This window comes from Canis lupus, chromosome 36 (genome assembly GCF_003254725.2).
Source record: "Canis lupus dingo isolate Sandy chromosome 36, ASM325472v2, whole genome shotgun sequence".
NCBI classification, from domain to species: Eukaryota; Metazoa; Chordata; class Mammalia; order Carnivora; family Canidae; genus Canis; species Canis lupus.
In genome coordinates, this window is record NC_064278.1 from 18,520,211 (window position 1) to 18,541,404 (window position 21,194).

General features: G+C 41.0%; 2 long non-coding RNA genes across 3 annotated transcripts in view; one reads left to right on the top strand and one right to left on the bottom strand.

Moving 5' to 3' along the window:
* Positions 1 to 21,194, top strand: part of LOC112668121 (uncharacterized) — a 131,321-nt gene that overhangs the window by 88,037 nt on the left and 22,090 nt on the right. The window lies entirely within an intron of this gene.
* LOC112668123 (uncharacterized) lies at positions 4,515 to 17,048 on the bottom strand. 2 transcript variants are annotated; one of them, XR_003141492.3, is made up of 4 exons: positions 16,727 to 17,048; positions 14,169 to 14,259; positions 13,550 to 13,660; positions 4,515 to 4,707 (listed from the first exon to the last, which is right to left on the bottom strand). It is a non-coding gene; the product is annotated as an uncharacterized LOC112668123 (long non-coding RNA). The 2 variants fall into 2 exon arrangements; XR_004803851.2 differs by lacking the exon at positions 4,515 to 4,707 and having other exon boundaries at positions 12,295 to 13,660.

Genomic DNA, 21,194 nt, shown 5'->3' on the forward strand with positions numbered 1-21,194 from the left:
CAAAATTTTCTTCTAATAGAAATTCCTTATAAGCAACAACTGAACCATTATTTATAATAAAATTGCATTACGGTTTTTTCTTAGCCCTATGAGAGTGACCTACTTAGACGGGTTAAAAAGCTTTTTCTGTAAATTTGGAATTCTCAAAGACACAGGCAAGTCGATTTGATTTTTTTTTTTTAATATCATTCAAACTATGCACTCTTTATAGTCTCTCAATCTAGCTCCCTTGTTACCAGAAGGATACATTTATAAAACAGGTGTCTGGGTACACTGTAGTAAAGAAACACAAGGAAGCTAACTAGGACACATTTTGCACTCACCTTTAATATAAACTTACAACTAATCCTGACAGTAATTCCTAAATCGTTTGCTGCTGTTTTCATAGTGAGGTTCTATAGTTGGTTTTCACATTGTTTCTTGTGGAAACAGAGAAGAACCACTACTTAAAAGTCTGAAGAATCCGGGAGAGCCTACTATGCCCAGCAACCAGCCACTCCAATACTAATTGAAAATGTTCCCCAGTTGTGGAGTAGTGGAATCATCTTCAACTTAACACTGTCTTTTGGCCAAATACAGCTATTTCTTCAATCTCAACATCTCTTAGATCTACCCATTCCCTTCAATTCACACTATCAAGTCCTTGAGTCAATTACCTGTTCTCTACATGCAGTTATAGCTTTCTTACTTGCACTTTTGACCGCCTTTAAAGTGCCTTGACAAAGCAGGTCACGCAGATCTCAGTGAGCTAGGCGGACTTCCAAGAGAGGACAATTGCTACTGCTAAGTTACCTGATAACAGAACTCCATTTCCAGCTCACAGTCACTGGGGGTCAATTCATATTCACAAGAAAGGAGATGGAGGGATGCCTGGGTGGCTCAGCGGTTTAGCACCTGCCTTCTGCCCAGGGCATGATCCTGGAGTCCCAGGATCGAGTCCCACATCGGGTTCCCTGCATGGAGCCTGCTTTTCCCTCTACCTGTGTCTCTGTGTCTCTCATGAATAAATAAGTGAAATCACTTTTAAAAGTTTAAAAATTAAAAAAAAAAAGGAAAGGAGATCTGATTGGCCCAGTTTAGATAAAGTTCTAGCAAGGGCCCAATCGTCCTTGGCTAAGTAGGTAGGGCGTCATATAGTAGAAACATCCCTGTGAATGACCTTTACTACTAAAGCAGGTAGCTCTCAGAGAAGACCCTAGAAGGATATCTACTACTCTACATGATCAATGAAGATTGAGTGAGACAAAACAGGATAATAACTTTACAAGGGAAGGGAACCATTTGCAAAAAGAAAGTACCCTGGGGGATGGGAGAATTAGGGAAGTTTTGGTCAAGTTCTGGGGATCTAGTGCACAGCTTTGTGATTATAGATAACAATACTGTATTATATACTTGAAAGTTACTAAGAGACTAAATCTTAAATGTTCTCATCACAAAAAAGTAACTGTGTGAGGTGATAGAGGTGTTAGCTAATACTAGAGTAGTAATCATATAACAAAGTATTTGGGCATCAAATCGACACTTTGTACAACTTATATACATATCAATTATATCTCGATTTTTTTAGAGTAACTTATAGTTATTAATAGTATTCTTCTGTTACCTGTATCACATTTTTTCTCGTAGTCTATGTTAAGCTTTATATCATATATCCAGAATGTAGAAAACAGTCTTCATATATTTAGAATAGCCTTTTCTTCACTTTTTGTTGTTGTTCAAGGAAATTATTTTGAGTACCACTCCATGCCACTGCTCTAGGCTTTGAAGCAGTAAAGAACAAAATAAATATGGTCTTTGCCCTCAAAGAGCTGGCAATCTGTTAATTTAGACAAACAAGCAATTACACAAATAACTATATAAGAATATGGTAAAAATTTACAGGATGCTTAAGTACTTTGATCCAATTTGAAGATTAGAAATAAACCACTTTGGGGGCAGCCCAGGTGGCTCAGTGGTTTAGCGCCGCCTTCAGCCCAGGGCCTGATCCTGGAGACCCAGGATCCAGTCCCATGTCAGGCTCCCTGCATGGAGCCTGCTTCTCCCTCTGCCTGTGTCTCTGCCTCTCTCTCTCTCTCTCTCTCTCTCTCTCTCTCTCTGTGTCTCTCATGAATGAATGAGTAAATAAATAAATCTTTTTTTAAAAAAAGAAATAAACCACTTTGATTTTTCACTTACTTTGTGGACTTGTGATATTATATACCAGGCAGTACTTAATCATCCTCTTTCCCTCTCCCATTAAGAGCAATATACAGATACTGCGAGGCATAAGCAAAGAAGCAGATTTTCTTTTTTTTTTTTAAGATCTTAATTATTTATTTATTGGAGAGAGAGAGCACACAAGCAGGGGGCCATCAGGCTGAGGGAGAGGGAGAAGCAGGCTCCCAGCTGATCAGGGAGCCCAATGCGGGGCTCAATCCCAGAACCCTGAGATCATGACCCAAGCTGAAGGCAGATGCTCAACCGACTGAACCACCCAGGCGCCCCAAGAAGCAGATTTTCAATTTTCATTCTTCCCACTTGACAGAGCATGGCTTTGAATTTTTGAAACTACACCGTAAGTTACCTGTGAAACAAAACCTATATTTAACAACTATTTTCTATTCTGGAATTGCTCATAGTATTTAAAAGAATGCTGACTGATTGGGGAGCCTGGGTGGCTTAGTTGGTTAAGTGTCTGATTCTTGGTTTCAGTTCAGGTCATGATCAGGGTTGTGAGATCGAGCCCATGTCAGCTCCACACTGGGCATGGAGCCTGCTTGAGACTCTCTCTCTCCTTCTCCCCCTACTTCTCATGCTTGCCCTCTCTCTTTCTCTCCTCTCTCTCTCTCTCTCAGTCTCTGTCAAAAAATAAATAAATAAAAGAATGCTTACTGATTAAACAGTCTAGGGGTGGCTCAGTCAGAAGGGCCTGTGACTCTTGATCTCAGGGTTCCCATGTCAGAGTAGATATTACTTAAATAAAACTGTAAAATAAAGGGCCCAGCTATCATCCCAGAAACAACTAGAGTTTTGTCATCTAATCTCTATCATAATTCATGGATAAAGATGTAGGGGTTCTTAAAAGAAAATTTTGCTTACTGTTTTCCCAGAGACAACCTAAAAAGGTATATGCCAATCTAGAAAAGTGAACATAGGGGATCCCTGGGTGGCTCAGCAGTTTGGTACCTGCCTTCTGCCCAGGGCCTGATCCTGGAGTCCCGGGATCGAGTCCCACATTGGGCTCCCCGCAAGGAGCCTGCTTCTCCCTTTGCCTGTGTCTCTGCCTCTCTCTCTGTGTGTGTGTGTGTGTGTGTGTGTGTGTGTGTTTCTTATGAATAAATGAATAAAATCTTTAAAAAAGAAAAGAGAACATATTATTAATGTATTACCTAGAATTGCTTTTAGTTGCGAGTTACAGAAATTGTAATTCAGTGAAAATTTATCCCATGTAACCAAGTCCAGGGAGAACTTCAGGATTAATAGATTCTGTAGCTCAATACTATTTTCAAGAATCCTGGTTCTTGGGGATCCCTGGGTGGCTTAGCAGTTTAACGCCTGTCTTCGGCCCAGGGTGTGATCCTGGAGACCAGGGATTGAGTCCCACGTCGGGCTCCCTGCATGGAGCCTGCTTCTCCCTCTGCCTGTGTCTCTGCCTCTCTCTCTCTCTCTGTCTCTCTCTGTCTCTCTCTGGCAAAATTGGGTTTCATGCCTATATCTGAGCCAAGCACTGGCAGGGGAAAGGGGATTACCCTTAGACCATTCACCCCACCCTTGGAGCTAGAGGAGAGATCAACTTCCTTAAGCACATGGCTTTGTAAGATTCAGATAGGCAGCTGAGTAAAATCAGGGTTGTGTAAGAAAAGGACACCAGTTATGTCCACTATACTTCTGAAATATTTTTTTCAAGGTAACAGGTGGAGCACACTATAATTCTGAAAGTCAATGGCTTTGGTGGTCACGTGGTGTAATGTACATAATTAATAAATGTTGGCATACATAGCTCACTAAGAAAACAGTGAAGAAAACTGATCGTTTTCTAATAATACTTAATGGTCTTACAAAATGAGAGCTTTTGAAAATGTTTTTATTTTATTTTATTTTATTTATTCATGAGAGACAGAGAGAGAGGCAGAGACACAGGCAGAGGGAGAAGCAGGCTCCACGCAGGGAGCCCGATGTGGGACTCGATCCCGGTCTCCAGGATCACACCCTGGGCTGAAGGCGGCACTAAACCGCTGAGCCACCTGGGCTGCCCTGAAAATATTCTTATTATTAGCCTTTATAAGATGTTTAGTGTTCCAGTCATGGAAAGGGAAGATCATGTACCAAAATACATCATAAGGGTTTCATCAGTTAAACGGAGAATTGGGGGATGTTGCACAAAGACTTGCATTGCCAAACTCGGGCCTCTCAAACTAATGTCAGCTCAGAATAACATTTCACCTTCATTACAGTTTTGAAACTTGTGTTGTTCATTTCAAAGATTTTTTTGTACTAGTCAGGATAGGCTAGATTATAATGCAATAACAGACAACTCCAAAATTAGAGGTTTAATAAAAGTAATTCTCTTACATTAAGTCTGCTGGAGATCCACCAAGAGATCCATGAGTTCGTTTGGCACTTTTAGGCTGCTTCAGTCTCTAACTCCTTCCGTATCAAAGTGACATTTCTTACCAAGTGAAGGCACATGGCCACACCCAATTTAGAGGGGCAGGGAATCCTTGTTACCTCAAAGTAGAAAGAATTAGATATTAATGAAGAGTGATAATGCCTAACACAATATTCACAATAGATTCACAAGCAGATTCTATGAAGGTCATTCTTTCTAAATCAATTTGCTATTATCAATACATGAAATACTGCAACCAAGGCTGCCCTTCTTTCTAAGATGATTCTTAGAATAATGTTTTTTTTTAAGATTTTATTCATCTGAGAGAGAGAGCACGTACAAGTACGTGGGGGATAGGCAGAGCTAGAAGCAGACTCCCTGCTGAGTGGGGAGCCCAACATGGGGCTCGATCCCAGGACTCTGAGATCAAGGACCTAAGCCAAAGGCAGATGCTTAACCAACCGAGCTACCCAAGGACCCTTCTAAGATGATTCTTAGAAAGGAACCATGACTGATGTTACTTTGGTGGTGCCTACCTGTCTCACAGCCCCCTCATTCTAAGAAAAATCCATTCTTCTCACCCTACGGAAGGGGTAGGCCTAAGTCTTCCTGTCTAAAGGACATGAGCCCTCTGGCCACAACTGACTGGATGAGGTTGAGTGAAAACCTGACTCAATCTGGTCAATCAAGAGTCTCCTTCTCTTGAAAAGTTGGACTTAGAACATAGCTATAAATACTACTGACTGCTTGAAGAACACAGAATCAGAGCTCTGTCAGACATTTTCTTGAGAGGTATAAACAAAGCTCCTTAAAAGAAAGAAAGGAAAATAAAACAGGGCAGGCAAGAAAAGGGGTGGGTAACCAACCATCTGGTCCTTTAATCACAAGTTCTGACTTTGTAGTTCCTGCCTAGTCCTCCTAAAGCCCCTGTGTTTTCTAACCTTGGACCGTATGAGATAACCCTGTGTTCCACCACTTTGGTTTTCTGTTCAACTTGGTTTGCAATAGGTCTCTATTTCTTTTTTTTTTTTAAACACATTTTATTTATTTATTTATTCATGAGAGAAACACAGAGAGAGAGAGAGAGAGAGAGAGAGAGGTAGAAACACAGGCAGAGGGAGAAGCAGGCTCCATGTAGGGCGCCCGACGTGGGACTCCATCCCGGGTTTCCAGGATCACGCCCTGGGCCGAAGGCAGGTGCTAAACCGCTGAGCCACCCAGGCTGCCCTAGGTCTCTATTTCTTACAGCCAGACAATGGCTGCAATAGCCAAAGCAAAGAACTTATACTGTCCTGAAATTATTAATGTATGTTAGGGGCCTAGTGATCCAATGTTCCTCTTGCCTATAGCTCTAAATTATAAGGCATTGTTTCCTGGAGTGTGTTCTGTAGAACAATGGAATCCAGGATCAGATAAGTTTAGGAAGTGCTGCATATCATGTCCCCCTTCAGGAGAATGATAATATACATTAGTATAAGGTTCTGAGTTCTGCAGTAAAGAGACCTATTAAATCTCCTTAACCTAGCATTATCAAATGTGTACAAACTTTTCCATATAATACACATTAAAATCTCTTGGAACATGTGCCCTGTAGAGAGCAGCAACCCTTTGAAAGTTGCTATTATGCTGATTTAGGAGAAGTCTTTTTTACTGCAGTAAAAATCTGTTGAAGAACGTTCTCTTCCCTTGCTTGCTTTCTTAGCTACCAAATGACAAAGATGATTATTTAACCAGGAAATAAAAGTGAATACCAACCCCTAAGAAAAGAATTGCTCCCACCAGATGTCTCACCACCAAGTTGAAATATAGAATTAGAATTAAGAGTCTTGGGATACCTGGGTGGCTCAGTGCTTGAGCATCTGCCTTTGGCTCAGTGTGTGATCCTGGGGTCCCAGGATTGAGTCACATCAGACTCCCTGCAGGGAGCCTGCTCCCCCCTCTGCCTATGTCTCTGCCTCTCTCTCTGTGTCTCTCATGAATAAATAAATAAAATCTTTTTTAAAAAAATTAAGAGTCTTGTGCTTCATTTTACTCTGAATGAGAATATAAGGGGAGTAAAAGATCCCCCAAAGAGGGGAATGAAAGTTGGAGGCTTTCTTGAGTGACTCTGGAAAATTATTGAGTAATCTCCCTCTAGAAACTATGGGATATCCTGATAGCCAATAGGAGAACCCTGATTAGGATAGTCACTTTTTTATATTATTCTGTGTCTTTATGTAAATTAACAGAACTAAAAAGACTGCTTAATGCTTTTGCTTCCTGGCCAACTGAAGCAATAAATAATAGCTCAGGTTGTTGCTCCTTTAACACAGAGCTAGATTAAACTGACCTAAATATCAAAGGAAGAAGCACTACTCACAATCATCTTCAAGATCAAATGATTTTTACTGCTTGTGTTTATCTATAATATAGAGGCTTTTTAGGTTGAGAGAATGGAATGATTATTAAACCCCTATTGTGTGCCAGATACTGTGCTAGCCACTTTTCATTTGGACCTATTTTACTAACTCTATAAGTATGTATTATTATGCCTCTTTTACAGCTAAGGACATCAAATCCATAAAAGGTTAGGCAATTTTACAATGGTCTCATCATTAGTAACTATTAAGCTATATAAAACCAATTCCATCTGACTCGAGTCCTCGAACTTTCTACTTAGACATGCTTGTCCCACAACATTCAAATGATATTCCATGCAGTCTAACAGTTTAGGTAAAGAAAGGTGTGTATATGTGTGTGTATTAGAGAACATACTCAATATGTCAGTAGGCTTCGGTATTCAAGGACAAACAAGAGCCTGGAAACATTAAGGCTTCAGTATTCATGACATGACCAGGATCATCTAAATCGAAGCAATGCTTAAGATGTTTTGTCAGGGAACAGTTTATTCAGGGAATCCGGGATGCATTGCTCTGAAATCACTATGAACTATTAAATGATGCATATAAGTAGGAAGATGAAGTCCCTGAACTGTGTTTCTTTCCATTTCTTCCGTCTTTTAACCTCAGTTCTCATTACAGCTCGAAGAAAAGCATTTTCTAATGATGCTTATAAAGTAAACAAAGGACACTGCCTGACAGGCTACCAAGACGATTCTAAAACAAGTGAACTTAGCTGTATGTCAAGTTGGGGATAGAACCACACAAAAGAACTATTTTAAGGCTTTTTAGAACATAAGACTTTGACTACATCTTTTCCTAAGCATATGAATCCTAAGGACAAAAAGAAAAGCAAATTTTAAATTTCATTTAATAGCCTAAGAATTAGTAACCAAAAAAGGTCTCATTTTTGAAACTGTTTCATGGATATTATAGAGCAGATAATTATGTTAATGTGTTAGAATCCAAAACTTTCCATGTAAGAGATGAAACATATAGAAAAACAAAAAAGTAAAAGGCCTATAATTTTTTATTTCCTGAAAGAGCCTAGAAGCCATGACAACCCAATAGCAACGAACAGGCCTAACACCCAGATTATACCATATTTAGGATAGCTGATCCCAGGTCTGAAACAGAAAATGTACAAAATGAGCCTGGGATGTCTTCTACTTGAAAGGAACTTATCAAAGACTGTTGGGGTCATATCAAAATGACACAAAAAGTCGGCTTCCTCTGGGGCTTCCTCTGGCCAAATACGGACCAATTTATATATCCAAGAGAAAAAGTGACTGTAACAGACTAACACACATTGAATGAATAAAATCCATGAATAGGAAAGAGAGAAAGAAAAGTAATTAACGAGTTAATTAAATACATAAGCCTCTGGTCACCATTAGAACCCAGGCATTATATTGGTTTACTCAGGTGGCCATTACAAAGTATCACTGATTGGGTGGCTTAAACAACAGAAATATTTTTCCTCACAATTCTGGAAGCTAGAGATCCAAGAGCAAGGTGTTGGCAAGGTTGATTTCTTCTGAGGCCTATCTCCTTGGCTTGTAGTTGACCACTTCTTCCCATGGTCTTCCCTATCTGTGTCTAAATTTCTTCTTATAAGTACACTGGTCATATTGGATTAGGGCCAACCCCAACGAACCCATTGTAACTTAAGTACCTCTTTAAAGGTCTTATCTCCAAAAACAGATAGTGGGAGTGAGGGCTTCAACATATGACTTGGTTGGGGGGAGGACACATTTTAGTAACAGTAGGCACCAAGTCCTTACTTTGAAAATTAGAAACTCGGGTATCCCTGGGTGACTCAGTGGTTTAGCGCCTGCCTTTGGCCCAGGGTGCGATCCTGGAGTCCCGGGATCGAGTCCCATGTCAGGCTCTCAGCATGGAGCCTGCTTCTCCCTCCTCCTGTGTCTCTGCCACTCTCTCTCTCTCTATGTCTATCATAAATAATAAATAAATAAATATTTTTTAAAAAAGAGAATTAGAAACTCATGGAAAAGAAAAGAGAATTTATCTTGCCTGTCCTATACAAACTGTATTTTAGAATTACTAAATAGCCCTAATTGAAGAGAGAAATCAAGATAGTAAATGTAAAAGGAATGATAGACTTAGAACACTATTTTGTGGTTTAGGCTCATCAATGGATGATAAAACTATTTAGAAGAAAGCTGATAGTTCACTTTACAATGTGAACATTAAGCAGTTACCATCCATCAACTCAACATCACTAAAAGCTGGACAACCAGACATTTATAAACCTCCTCATGGGATATAATATAACTTATACTGCATTGCCTCTGAGATATTCTTGGTAAAGAAGTTAAAAGTGAAATCTAATTGAACCTTTAGTCTCAACTTACAAACTACAGGAAGTACAATGGATAGGAAGACAAGTTAAATTACACTACAAGGAAGCAGTTATTCCAATCTGGAATGGAGGACATTCTATAGGATAGCCGATCTGATTTTGTCAACAAGTCAATGACATGAGAAAATAAAAAAGGAAGAGAATGCTGTTCTAGATTAAGAGATGAAGAGTCACAATAATGAAATGAAATGTGTTGACCTTGTTTGAATCTAGATTTGAGCAAATCAACCATAAAACAGTGTTTTTGAGATAATCAGAAAAGTTTGGTGATTATCAATGAGATGATATTAAGGAAATGGTAACCTATGTGTGATAATATTATAATATGTAAAATAAAGTCCTTATTTTTTAAAGATACATATGGAAGTATTTAAGGGTGAAACGAGAGAAATGTTAGAAGTTTGCTTGTAGAAAATATAGAAGAGAAGGAAGAAGGGAGGGAGGAGGAGGGAATAAATGACAGACATGGCAAAATATTGGTAAGTCTTGAAACTGCTAGACCAGTAGTTCTCAAAATGTGGACTCCCAACCACAGCAGCAGCAGCAGCATCTGAGAACTTGTCAGAAATGCTCATTCTTAGGCCTACCCAGACCGACTGGATCAGAAACTCCAGAGGTTGGGCCCAGCAGTCTATGATTTTTTTTAAGATTTTATTTATGTATTCATGAGAGACACAAAAAGAGAAGCAGAGACACAGGCAGAGGGAGAAGCAGGCTCCATGCGGGGAACTCGACGTGGGACTCCATCCCGGGTCTCCAGGATCACACCCTGGGCTGAAGGCGGCGCTAAACCGAGGAGCCACCTGGGCTGCCCAGCAGTCTATGATTTAACAAACTCTCCAGCTGATTCCGATGCAACTGAAGTTTGAGAACACTGTGCTAGACAAAAGGGCTTCTGAGATTTTTAAGAGCATTAAATATTTTGTTGTATGTTTGAAAACTGTCATTATAAAAAAAAAAAAGATTGTTTAAAAAAAAAAACAACTTTTTGCGGTATATGTGATAGTCCGGAGGCATATGAAGCTTAACTACCTTACGAGGTCTGTTATAGCCTAAGGAGCAACTAGGCTCAGTAACAGTTTAAAAGAGGAAAGTAAAGGGGCATCTGGGTGGCTCAGTTTGTTGTGTGTCGTCTACCTTTGGCTCAGGTCATGATCTCAGGGTCCTGGGATCAAGTCTCGCATCATGCTCCCTGCTCAGCAGGAAGTCTGCTTCTCCCTCTCTGCTGCTCCCTCTACTTGTGTGCATGCTTTCTCTCTCTGTGTCAAATAAACAAATAATCTTAAAAAAAAAAAAAAAGAAAGTACCTAATCACTGGTCTTAAAATAAATAAATAGATAGATAAATAAATAAGGAAAGTAGTATTTTTCTGTGGTTCTCCTTGAAGCTGCCTTTCTAAGATTTGAATTTTTTGTAAGCATGTATTTATTTATTTGAGAATCTAGAAAGTCTAAAATGGGGGGGGGGGCGTGCAGAAGGAAGGAGAAGAATCCCAAGCAGATTCCCTTCCCCACTGAGCATGGAGCCCATCACAGGGCTCGATCTCACAAACCTGAGATCATGACCTGAGCTGAAATCAAGAGTCTGATGCTCAGCCAGCTGAGCCACCCAAGCACTCCAGATTTTTTTTTTTTTTTTTTTTTTTTTTAATGCTCTGCCAGGTACTCTACTGAGGAACAGGGAAGGAAAGAGATAGAATGCAATAGCTTCCTTCAATGGTCCCATAGGGTAATGGGGAAAAGGATCAAAGGAGTCAAAAATATAAGTGAGGGCTGTGGTGGAGGTGGGTAAATGCAATATGGCACCATTCACCCTGCGTCACCAGTAAATAACCACAGGCAGCTAGGGCAAAGCAAGGGGTGCACGGTGGCAGTGGGTGGACACAAGATCCTTAAGAGACATGCCTGCTGGACTTTACACCACTGTCTCCATCAATATTTCTGGTCACAATTAAAGTGTATAGTAAAGTCCCTACCAACCAGAAAACATAACCCTCAGAAAAGCCAGATTATGAAATTGTGAAAGTCTAGAATAAGCAAATAAAAGGAGTAATTTGGCCTAATGCCACTGCTCACATTTATATAAAACTATACTGCTAAAGAAAGTGCTAAGAGACTCCTTTGTATAGTATTGTTAGCTAAATATAACTGCCCAATCATTTGCGAATAAATTGAAATGAGCTATCTTGGGAAGTATAGAAATGTCACTGTTCTTTAACCACAGATTCCATCTTAGCTATAGGGCTTTTAAGCAGATAGGTCATGCTGTTTGGAGGGTTTTTTTTAAAAAATTGTAATTTTTATTTGAGATAGAGCAAGAGAGAGCAAGCATGAGCTTGGGGGTGGGGGCACAGGGAGAGGGAAAAGGGCACAGGGAGCCCGATGCGGGGCTCCATCCCAGAACCCTGGGATCAGGACCTGAGCTGAGGGCAGATCCTCAATCTGCTAAGCCACTCAGAGACCCAAGAGATTTTTTTTTTTATGTTAGTGTTCTAATCCACATTATTTTTCTTAAATCAAAATCTCAGGAATGGGGACACCTGGGTGGCTCCATGGTTAAGGATCTGCCTTCGGCTCAAGGTGTAATCCTGGAGTCCTGGGATTGAGTCCCCCATTGTACTCCTGCTTCTCCCTCTGCCTGTGTCTCAGCCTCTCTCTCTGTTTCTGTGTCTCTCATGAATAAATAAATAAAATCATAAAAAACAAAACAAAACACATAACTCTAACTCTCTTCCATTGCACTTTATATTTATGCCACAAATATCAACTTTAAGGAAAGTATGATGCAATAAATAGATTTCTGTCAGGTTGTTTGACAGCATTAAGCTAACCAAAGAACTCCATAAATAATAAGAACAAAATATTTTCCATAGAAATATAATAGAAATTATCACATAAGCCATAAATATATCTTTTTATTTGAATAATACATACTAAAAGAATAAATTGAGTTCAACAAAAGTCTATTTATTGAGACTATGATAAACCAAAAGGCTTTGACTATCTATATGTTAGCATTGTACATAAAATAAGACCTTTCTGGTACTTACTAATATAAAGGTTTCTAAAATAATATTTTTCAAATTGCAAATCATGTTTTTCTCTATGTTAAACTAGAAGTTTTCCTATTAATTATAAAATACTGGTGAGTGTCATGATATACTAAAAAGAATGCAGGCATCAGAGTGAAATAATCTAGATTTGAATTCTGTAGTACTACTTAGTAGCTATGTCTTTTTTTTTTTTTTTTAGTAGCTATGTCATTTTTATCGATTTGTCTCAGCCTCAGTCCCTAGATCTTACCACCACCTTCTTCACAGAAGTTTTGTGAAGGTTAAGAAAAATGGTGTATACAGCAGTAAGCAGGCTACCTGGCACAAGATGAGAACATTCTACAGGCATTATTAGTTCCCTTCCCTTATAGTCTTCAATACAACCAAAACTTAGTGGCTTAACACAATAATTTAAAGTATTTCTCACATTTCTGTGGGCTATCTGGATAGTTTTTCTTTTCTTTTCTTTTTTTAGAGAGAGAAAGAAAACACAAACGGGGGTAAGAGCAGAGAGAAAGGAAGAGAGAGAGAGAATCTTAAACAGGCTTGACCCTTAGCTCGGAGCCTGACACTGGGTTCGATCTCACAACCCTGAGATCATGACCTGAGCCAAAACCAAGAGTCAGAGGATTAACTGACTGAGCCACCCAGGTGCCATTAGGGGTAGTTTTTCTGTTTCAAGTGGCATCTGGGAGGAACTGGGATTGCTAGTAGATCCCAAATGGCCTCTCTCATTTGGCTTGCATTTGGTGCCACTCAGCTGGGGTTGCTGGTTAGGACACCTCAGTTCTCTCCATGGCTTCCATGTAGTTCTGGGTATCTCACAAGTGGTGGCTGGGTTCAAAGAGGGAGCATTTCAGGAACAACAGGAAGTAGAAGCTGCCAACTCTCTTAGAGAGTCCATGTCCCTAAGACCTGGAATGTCACTTTGTCCACATTCTATTGGTTGGAGCCAGTCTGGCTTCAGGGACAGGGACACAACCCCGTCTCTTGATGTGAAGAGTGGTGAGCATATACAAGGAGTATTTGGGGAGACAATCTTTGGAGACTAGCTACCACGGTCCACCCTCTGGCCATAACAATTCACATCCCTCCCCAGTGCAAAAGATCCTCACTCCTTCTCAAATCCCGTAATAAAAGTCTCATACTATTATGGCATCAGGTCAAAGTCCAGGATCTTGTTGGCTAGATAAGGTCCCGGAGCACTTGAAGCACTTACAGGAGTGGCTTCTCAGGTGCAGCACCTCAGGAGTAAAGACCTGTGAATGAAAAAGACAAATCAGGGATCCCTGGGTGGCGCAGCGGTTTAGCACCTGCCTTTGGCCCAGGGCGTGATCCTGGAGACCCGGGATCAAATCCCACGTCAGGCTCCCGGTGCATGGAGCCTGCTTCTCCCTCTGTCTGTGTCTCTGCCTCTCTCTCTCACTGTGTGCCTATCATAAATAAATAAAAATTTTAAAAAGAAAAAGACAAATCATGTGCCCCACAAGCATCCAACAATAAATGGTGTAAGAGGGACAGATAAACACAATAGCTGGGGATCCCTAGGTGGCTCAGTGGTTTAGCGCCTGCCTTTGGCCCAGGGCGCGATCCTGGAGTCCCCGGATCGAGTCCCACGTCGGGCTCCCGGTGCATGGAGCCTGCTTCTCCCTCCTCCTGTTCTCCACCTCTCTCCCTCCCTCTCTCTCTCTCTCTCTCTGTCTATCATAAATAAGTAAATAAATCTTAAAATTAAAAAAATCTTTAAAAAAAAAATACAATAGCTACCTCGCGTCAGAAGGGGGCGGGGAGGGGGGGAGGCATCCAGCAGACCACAGCAGTGCTGAAATTCTGGCAAACGCATGTCATTCCTCCAACTCTGAAACCAGAAATGTTTCTTGATTAAAGCCTAGTTCTGCTTGCTAAAAGTAGTTCTTTTATTTTTTTTTAAGATTTTATTTATTTCTTCATGAGAGACACACAGAGAGAGGCAGAGACACAGGCAGAGGGAGACGCAGGCTCTCTGTGGGGAACCCAATGCAGAACTGGATCCGGGGACCCCAGGATCACACCCTGAGCCAGAAGGCAGCCGCTCAACCACTGAGCCCCCCCAGGTGCCCCAAAGTAGTTCTTTTAGGTTCGCTAGGCCCTTGGCTCTGCCCCTGGGGTCATTCGTTCTTTTCTGTAACAAGTTGCCCATGTTTACACCTAAGTAGCTTTCTCTGCTTGCTTCTTGCCCAGAGGATGTTGGAGGCACAGAGACCTCTTTGATTTTAACCTATCTCTGTCCCTTCAGTCCATGCTTGTATAACTTGGTTTTTTAAAAAAACAAACAAACATGGTGGCCTGGGGCCCTTGGGTGGCTCAGTCAGTTGAGTGACCAACTCTTGATTTTGGCTCAGGTCATGATCTCAGAGTCATGAGATGCAGCCCCCAGTCAGGCTCCCCTCTCAGCCAGGAGCCTGCTTGAGATTCTCTCTGGCCCTCTGCCCTCCCCACCCCACACACGTGCACGTGCTCTCTCTCTCTAAAATAAACAAACAAACAAACAAACATTTTTAAAAAAAGGAAATCATAAGAGAAAATATATTTACAGTACTGAGCTGTATTTATAAAAAAAAAAAAATACATATTTGGATGGACCTGTGCAGTCCACACCGTGTTGCTCAGTGAGGTCAACTGTATATTCACAATGTGCAGCCATCAGCACTATCTAATTCTAGAACATTTCATCATCCCAAAAAGAAACCCTGTACCTATCACCAGTCGTCCCCCATCTCCCCCACCCTCCCACCCCCAACCCTGGAAACCATTAATCTACTTTCTGTCTCTGTGGATTTGGCTATTCTGGATACTTGAAAAATGGAATAATACAACATGTGGCTTTTTGGTATTTCGCTTCTGTCACTTAGCATAATATTTTCAAGGTTCATCTGTGCTGTAGCACATATTGGTACATCATTTCATTTTATTGCCAAGCGCTATTCAATTATAGGGATATACTGCATTTTATTTATTTATTCGTCAGCTGATAGACAATCTGGGTTGTTCTCACTTCTTGGCTATTATGAATAATAGTGTGAACATTCACGTTTAGCTTTATTCACTTTTAAAGATTTCTATAAAATAGCCAAAATAAATAAGATTAATGATTTTTTCTTTTTTAGTCTTTAACATTATAGATAGTTTTTTTGGAAAAGAAAGCTGTCTACAACCTGATTTGTGGAGGGAGAAATTAGGCCGATAATGAATAGTTAGATTAAGCGTCGAGTGTGAAGTTAGAAATTACAGGTCCACTTTACTAATCAAACTCATAACCCCAGGAGGATGACAAGAACATAAAAGAGAATTCAAGCTGTTTTTCGAGGGTAGGGGGGGATTTATATAACAAAACTTAAATAAAAGTTCTCTTGTTTCAAGACTTACAGGAAGTATAAACCAAATAAAATCGCCTTATTATGAAGATTTAGGCAAAGAGTTCTTTCTAGCTAATTATTTAACTTTGCAAGAGGCACAGCGCTTACCTCTCCTGTCCTGTTTCTTGTTTTGAGGGTGTTTTTGTTTTTACATATAATTAATGGTCCCCAGATGTACTTGCCTTTCAGAGAGCTCTATCTTTTCACTTTCATCTTCCTTAGGGAACAGAGGTTTCCAATATTTCCCCAAGCCCAAAGTCTTAAAAAAAAGACCAAAGAATAGAGCCATGTTGACAGCACTTTTAGGAAGTTTCCTTTTAGGTCTCACATCCGACTCTACTATGTAATCTTAGCACATCTCTCCATTCATGACTTTAAGGGACGCCTGGGTGGCTCAGTGGTTGAGCTTCTGCCTTCGGCTCAGGTCGTGATCCTGGGGACCTGGGATCGAGTCCCGCGTCGGGCTCCCTGCATGGAGCCTGCTTCTCCCTCTGCCTGTGTCTCTGCCCCTCTCTCTGTATCTCCCATGAATAAGTAAATAAAATCTTTAAAAAAGAAAAAAAAAAAATACTGACTTCCAGACCCTGTCACTACCTGAAACTGTTCTTCCCCTCAACTCTTCATCAGAAACCTCATTGTCTCCACCACCACCCACTGTGCTCCTGCATTTCATGCCTCCCTGTCCTTAAACCTGCTCTCAGGCCTTCCTTCTGCCTTCGGTGTCTTAGGTTGTCAGATTTCTAGCCCCTGGGTGGTTGCTCTTGCTTCCCCTCACCCAGATCCCAAATGTCAGCCACCCTCCACCCAGCCCCTCCGGTCCCCTCAGCCTGGGGCTTTGGCCTCATGGGCCCTGTCAGCCTTCAAGCAGAGAGCGGGTCAGCCCGGTTTCTCTGTTCCAGGCCTACTATCCTCTGGCGTCTCTGCACTTACCATGCTGGGGTTCCAGCGTGGCCCGGAGATTGTTTTCTTCCTTCTAGTCATAGTGCCTACTTCAAACCTTTCCCATTCTCCTCAGGACGCAGACATGACCCGCCATTCTTTCAGCACAAGCAAAACCGAAACCAGGGGCAGCAGACAGGAACTGCTTTCATTCCCCTCCATCCGTAAATGTGTCTGAATGTCTCCTCACCCTTAAATCTTTTTTCTCCACAGATCGCCCTCTCTGTGCTTTTTTGCACCCCTTTGGCTTCCTTCAAGAACCTATTCTTGTTCTGCTAACTTCGTCAGCCATAGCTTCGGATTCCTCTCTACCACCTCCTCCCTTGCAGTCCCTAGACAACATCCTGAACACCCTCTCCTAGTTTGCCCCCCTTCCACATTCACTCCTAACTTCCTTAATTCATTTCCCTGCCTTCAAACACTAACTTTCTCACAATTCAATTCCAAATGCAGACAGAGCATTCAAAACCACCAATTTGATTGTGCCGTTTCCATAATTTAAAATTTTCCACGGCTCCTCATAGCCTCCAGGATAAAATGCAAACTCTACAGCATAACAGAAGAGCCCCTCCATCCTGTAAGCCCCGCCTACCTTTCCAGCTTCATCTCTCCACTCCCCAAGAAGCAAGGTACCCTTTGCTGCAGCGAACACTCAGTGAGGGGCAGGTACTTCCACGTCTCCATGCCTCTGCCTGGAACATTCTCTATTGTGGGCCGCTGCGTCTCTCCCAACTTCATACGCTCAAGTCCTAACCTTCAGTACCTTAGAACTGACTGTGTTTGGAGAGAGGGCTTTTAAAGAGGTCATTAAGGTAAACTACGATCATATGGGTGGTTCCTAACCTAGCATGACTGAATCCATATAAGAGGAGATTAGTTCACAGGAGGATCAACACATGAAGACATGGAAAGATGACCACCTAAAATCCAAGGACACAAGCTTTCAGAATAAACCAACGCTGCTGACACCTTGATCTTGGACATGTAGCCTCCAGGGGAAATGAATTTCTATTATTTCAGCCACCCAGTCCTGGTACTTCTTACCTTGGCCTGAGCAAACTAATTCACTCCCCATGTATTCCTCCAGGATCTCCTTCTAAATACCTACTGTTTAGGCCACCTACTGCCTCCTTTAAACTCGGTGAATCTCTCTCCTAAGATCCTTTTCCTATTAGGAGACAGCCCCTCCTACCTTGAGCTCTGTTCCTCCAGGGGGCCTCACTACCGACAGGCTCCAGTACATTATCACCCTCATCAGTCATCAGTGTTCTGTAGGCCTCAATTGCTTCTTTAACCTACAAGCAGCTGAAGTAGCATCCATATTACTGCAGATCCGCTGCTCTCTGGACACCACACACTAGGAAGGTTATTTCTTTTTCCGAGAGAGACACCATAGTTTTAGAAACCATCACAATTTCATATCCATATGAAATTTCCTTAGTATCTTCTAGTAGACCAACAACCTGATTTGATCTGAAAATATATGGTGTCATACAAAGGTCCCTTCAAGATGTTTCTGCCTCTTTTAAAGATTCCCACTGTGTACAATTAATAACGTTCTAATAATTCTTAACATCAAGTTTTCCGGGTCTCACTTGTATGCATTTATGACTCCTAAGTGTGTTTTTACGCGCAGCGGTAAAGGATATGGGGAATTGTACCTAAGGAAACAGGTAGTTGTAGAGTGTTGCTTTTTAAAGACATCCTGAAATAAAGGGTAGTCCTTTAAGATGTGAAATAGGTTACAACCTTTGCCAGACCAGCTGGAGTTCTTACAAGACTGCAAAAGGCACCGTCCTTTAAAGATAGCACTTTCTGTTGTAACGATGGAGACAGAATCTGGCTGCATGCTATCCGGGGTCAGAGGAGTAGAGAGAAAGGAGCACTGACATGTGTCTGTAGCCTCACTCATTAGAGCCGGAAAGAGCATCTTAGGCGGGCAGACAACAAAAGAGCCTATAGGAAGATCACCTCTAGCATGATGAAGGCACTGGGAAAACCGTGTGCTCGCCATGCGATTTGAGGTTGGAGTCATCTCACTAAGGCTTCGCTTCAAGCACTTTTCCCGGTGATTGTATGGCCATCCAGCTTTCTTATGACTCGATTCTAACATTGTAAAGGAAATGAGGATTTGGTACACACTTCAGTGGTAGAATTTAAGGGCAGAAACTGTATTTTGTCCGTACAAAACAACACCTCTAAAAAATCTCTTCTGTAAAAACAAAACAAAACAAAAGGACAGCTCAGGGAATTATGGAGGAAGAGTTGCTACAGATAATAATGCATGGGGGACTCCATAATCTTATTTTCATTGCTGCAAAACGCTCTGGAGCAATTAAGAAAGACCGTCCCATTTCTTGGCAGGTATCTCCCTCGCTTCTTGCTTAAGTCATTGTCCTCAACTTCCAACAAACCATCACTAATCTGCTCCAGTTTGCACTAGCTCTGTTTCCTTGCCTATTTCCAGCTTTGCCTTTCCATACCTTCCACCCGCTTTAAAATGCAATATCACACAACCGTAGAGCAGGACAGTGACTTGAGAATGGGAGAAGTCAAGCCAAGAAGTGAGACAGCCTCCTCTTATCGCTGCAGGGCTTCCTTACAGCAACAGATAAGATATTATAGGACAGTGTTCTTTCTTCCTTGGAGGCTCCCAGTGGCAGGTTTTTCTCTCTCCCACTCCCTCCCTCTAGCCCTGGCTCATCATCCAGAGACACCCAGTCTCAGGTGCTGCGAATTCCCAATTTAACCCCTCACTGCCTGAGGCGGAGTAACCAATTTTTACACGTGAGGGAAGGGAGGCTATCTGGGGCAAAGGAATCAGACTGTGGTCCTACCCACTGACCCGACATATGATCTTATGTTCTGCACGTTTTTCTGTTCTGTTGGTCATTCTGTATCTGTGGAAAAGACGCTGGACTCTGAACCTGGTTTTAAAGTTTAATAAGTCCACCATACCCTACTGTTCCGGTGTATTAACCACTGCCACTGCTACACCGAGGTAGGGTCGTGGTGGTTAGGAACGGCAGTCTCACACCTGCCCTGCTAGGTTTGTTATTATGCCATTCAAACAAGGTGATATATGCAAAAGCCCTCTGTGAACTCTAAATCAGTATGCAAATATTAGTAGTCATTTTAATGTTCTTGTTCTAACATCTCAGATACTACAGAAAAGGAGCCCTGCAGGTCATTTACTCATTCATTTATTCATTCAACAAAGTGTTGACCCTTGGAGATACAGAGGTAGATAAGTGCATACAACAATGACTACCACTCCTCCATTTTTACTTTATCCAAAGAAACCTCTTAAGTATTTCACATGATTTATCTCGTTTCATTCTCACAAAACATGTGAAGTTGGTATTTTCCCTATTTGCATGTGAGGAACTTGTGGCTCCCATGTAGTCCAAACTCTCCTAACTTTTAACCAGTTCTCAGCCCAGGACTTTTCAAAAATATTCATTTTTACTGTGGTAAAACATACAGAACATAAATTTGACGTTTTAATCATTTTGAAGAATTCAGTAGCATTAAGTACATTCACTTTGTTTTTACAGCCATCACCACCATCCGTGTCTAGGCCTTTTTCATCATCCCAAACTGAAACTCTATGCCCATTTAGCACTAACTCCCCATTTCCCCTCCTCTCAGGCCCTATTCTACTATTCTACTTTAGTAGAATAACCACTATTCTACTTTCCTGTCTCTATGAATTTGACTACTTCAGTTATTTCATATAAGTGGAATCATATAACCATATAATACTTGTCTGGCTTATTTAGCATGTTGTCACAATTAATCCACATTGTAGCATGTATCAGAACTTCATTCTTTTTAAGACTAAATAATATGCTTCTACATGTATTTCATATTTTGTTTATCCATTCATCGTTTGATGAACATTTGGCTCAGGTCTTTTGAATGACAAACCTCTTAACCACTAAAGCAAGCTCAGTTGTTATTCTAATAGCTATTATGCTGTCAGAGTGTACGAAAAGCTAAACTGTTACCCTTAGAATTTTATTCTGGGGAATTCTAGGAATCATTTAATTTCCCTACCATGATGAGCCACTAAATGCAATGGGATTTTGTGCCTAATATAATAGTATCAACTCATATTATCAAGGATGATAGGAAAAAATCTGAGTCATATCATTCTAAAATTAGAATCTTTTAGAGAAGTATTTTTATCATTTCAAAGTTACAATTCTATTCTTTTAACTTTTCATCAAAAATGACAATTGGTTCTGATCACCAATTCTAACCCAATACAATATTTTTTAATGTCTTTTTTTTTTTTAAGTAGGCTCCACATCCAATGTAGGCTTGAACCCACAACTCTGAGATCAAGAGTTACAGGCTCTACTGATTGAGAAGCCAGGGGCCCCAATAAAAAATTTGTTAAGTCCAAAAGAAGATAATCCAATGGTAGCATCTGGACTTAGCTTGGTATAAACTT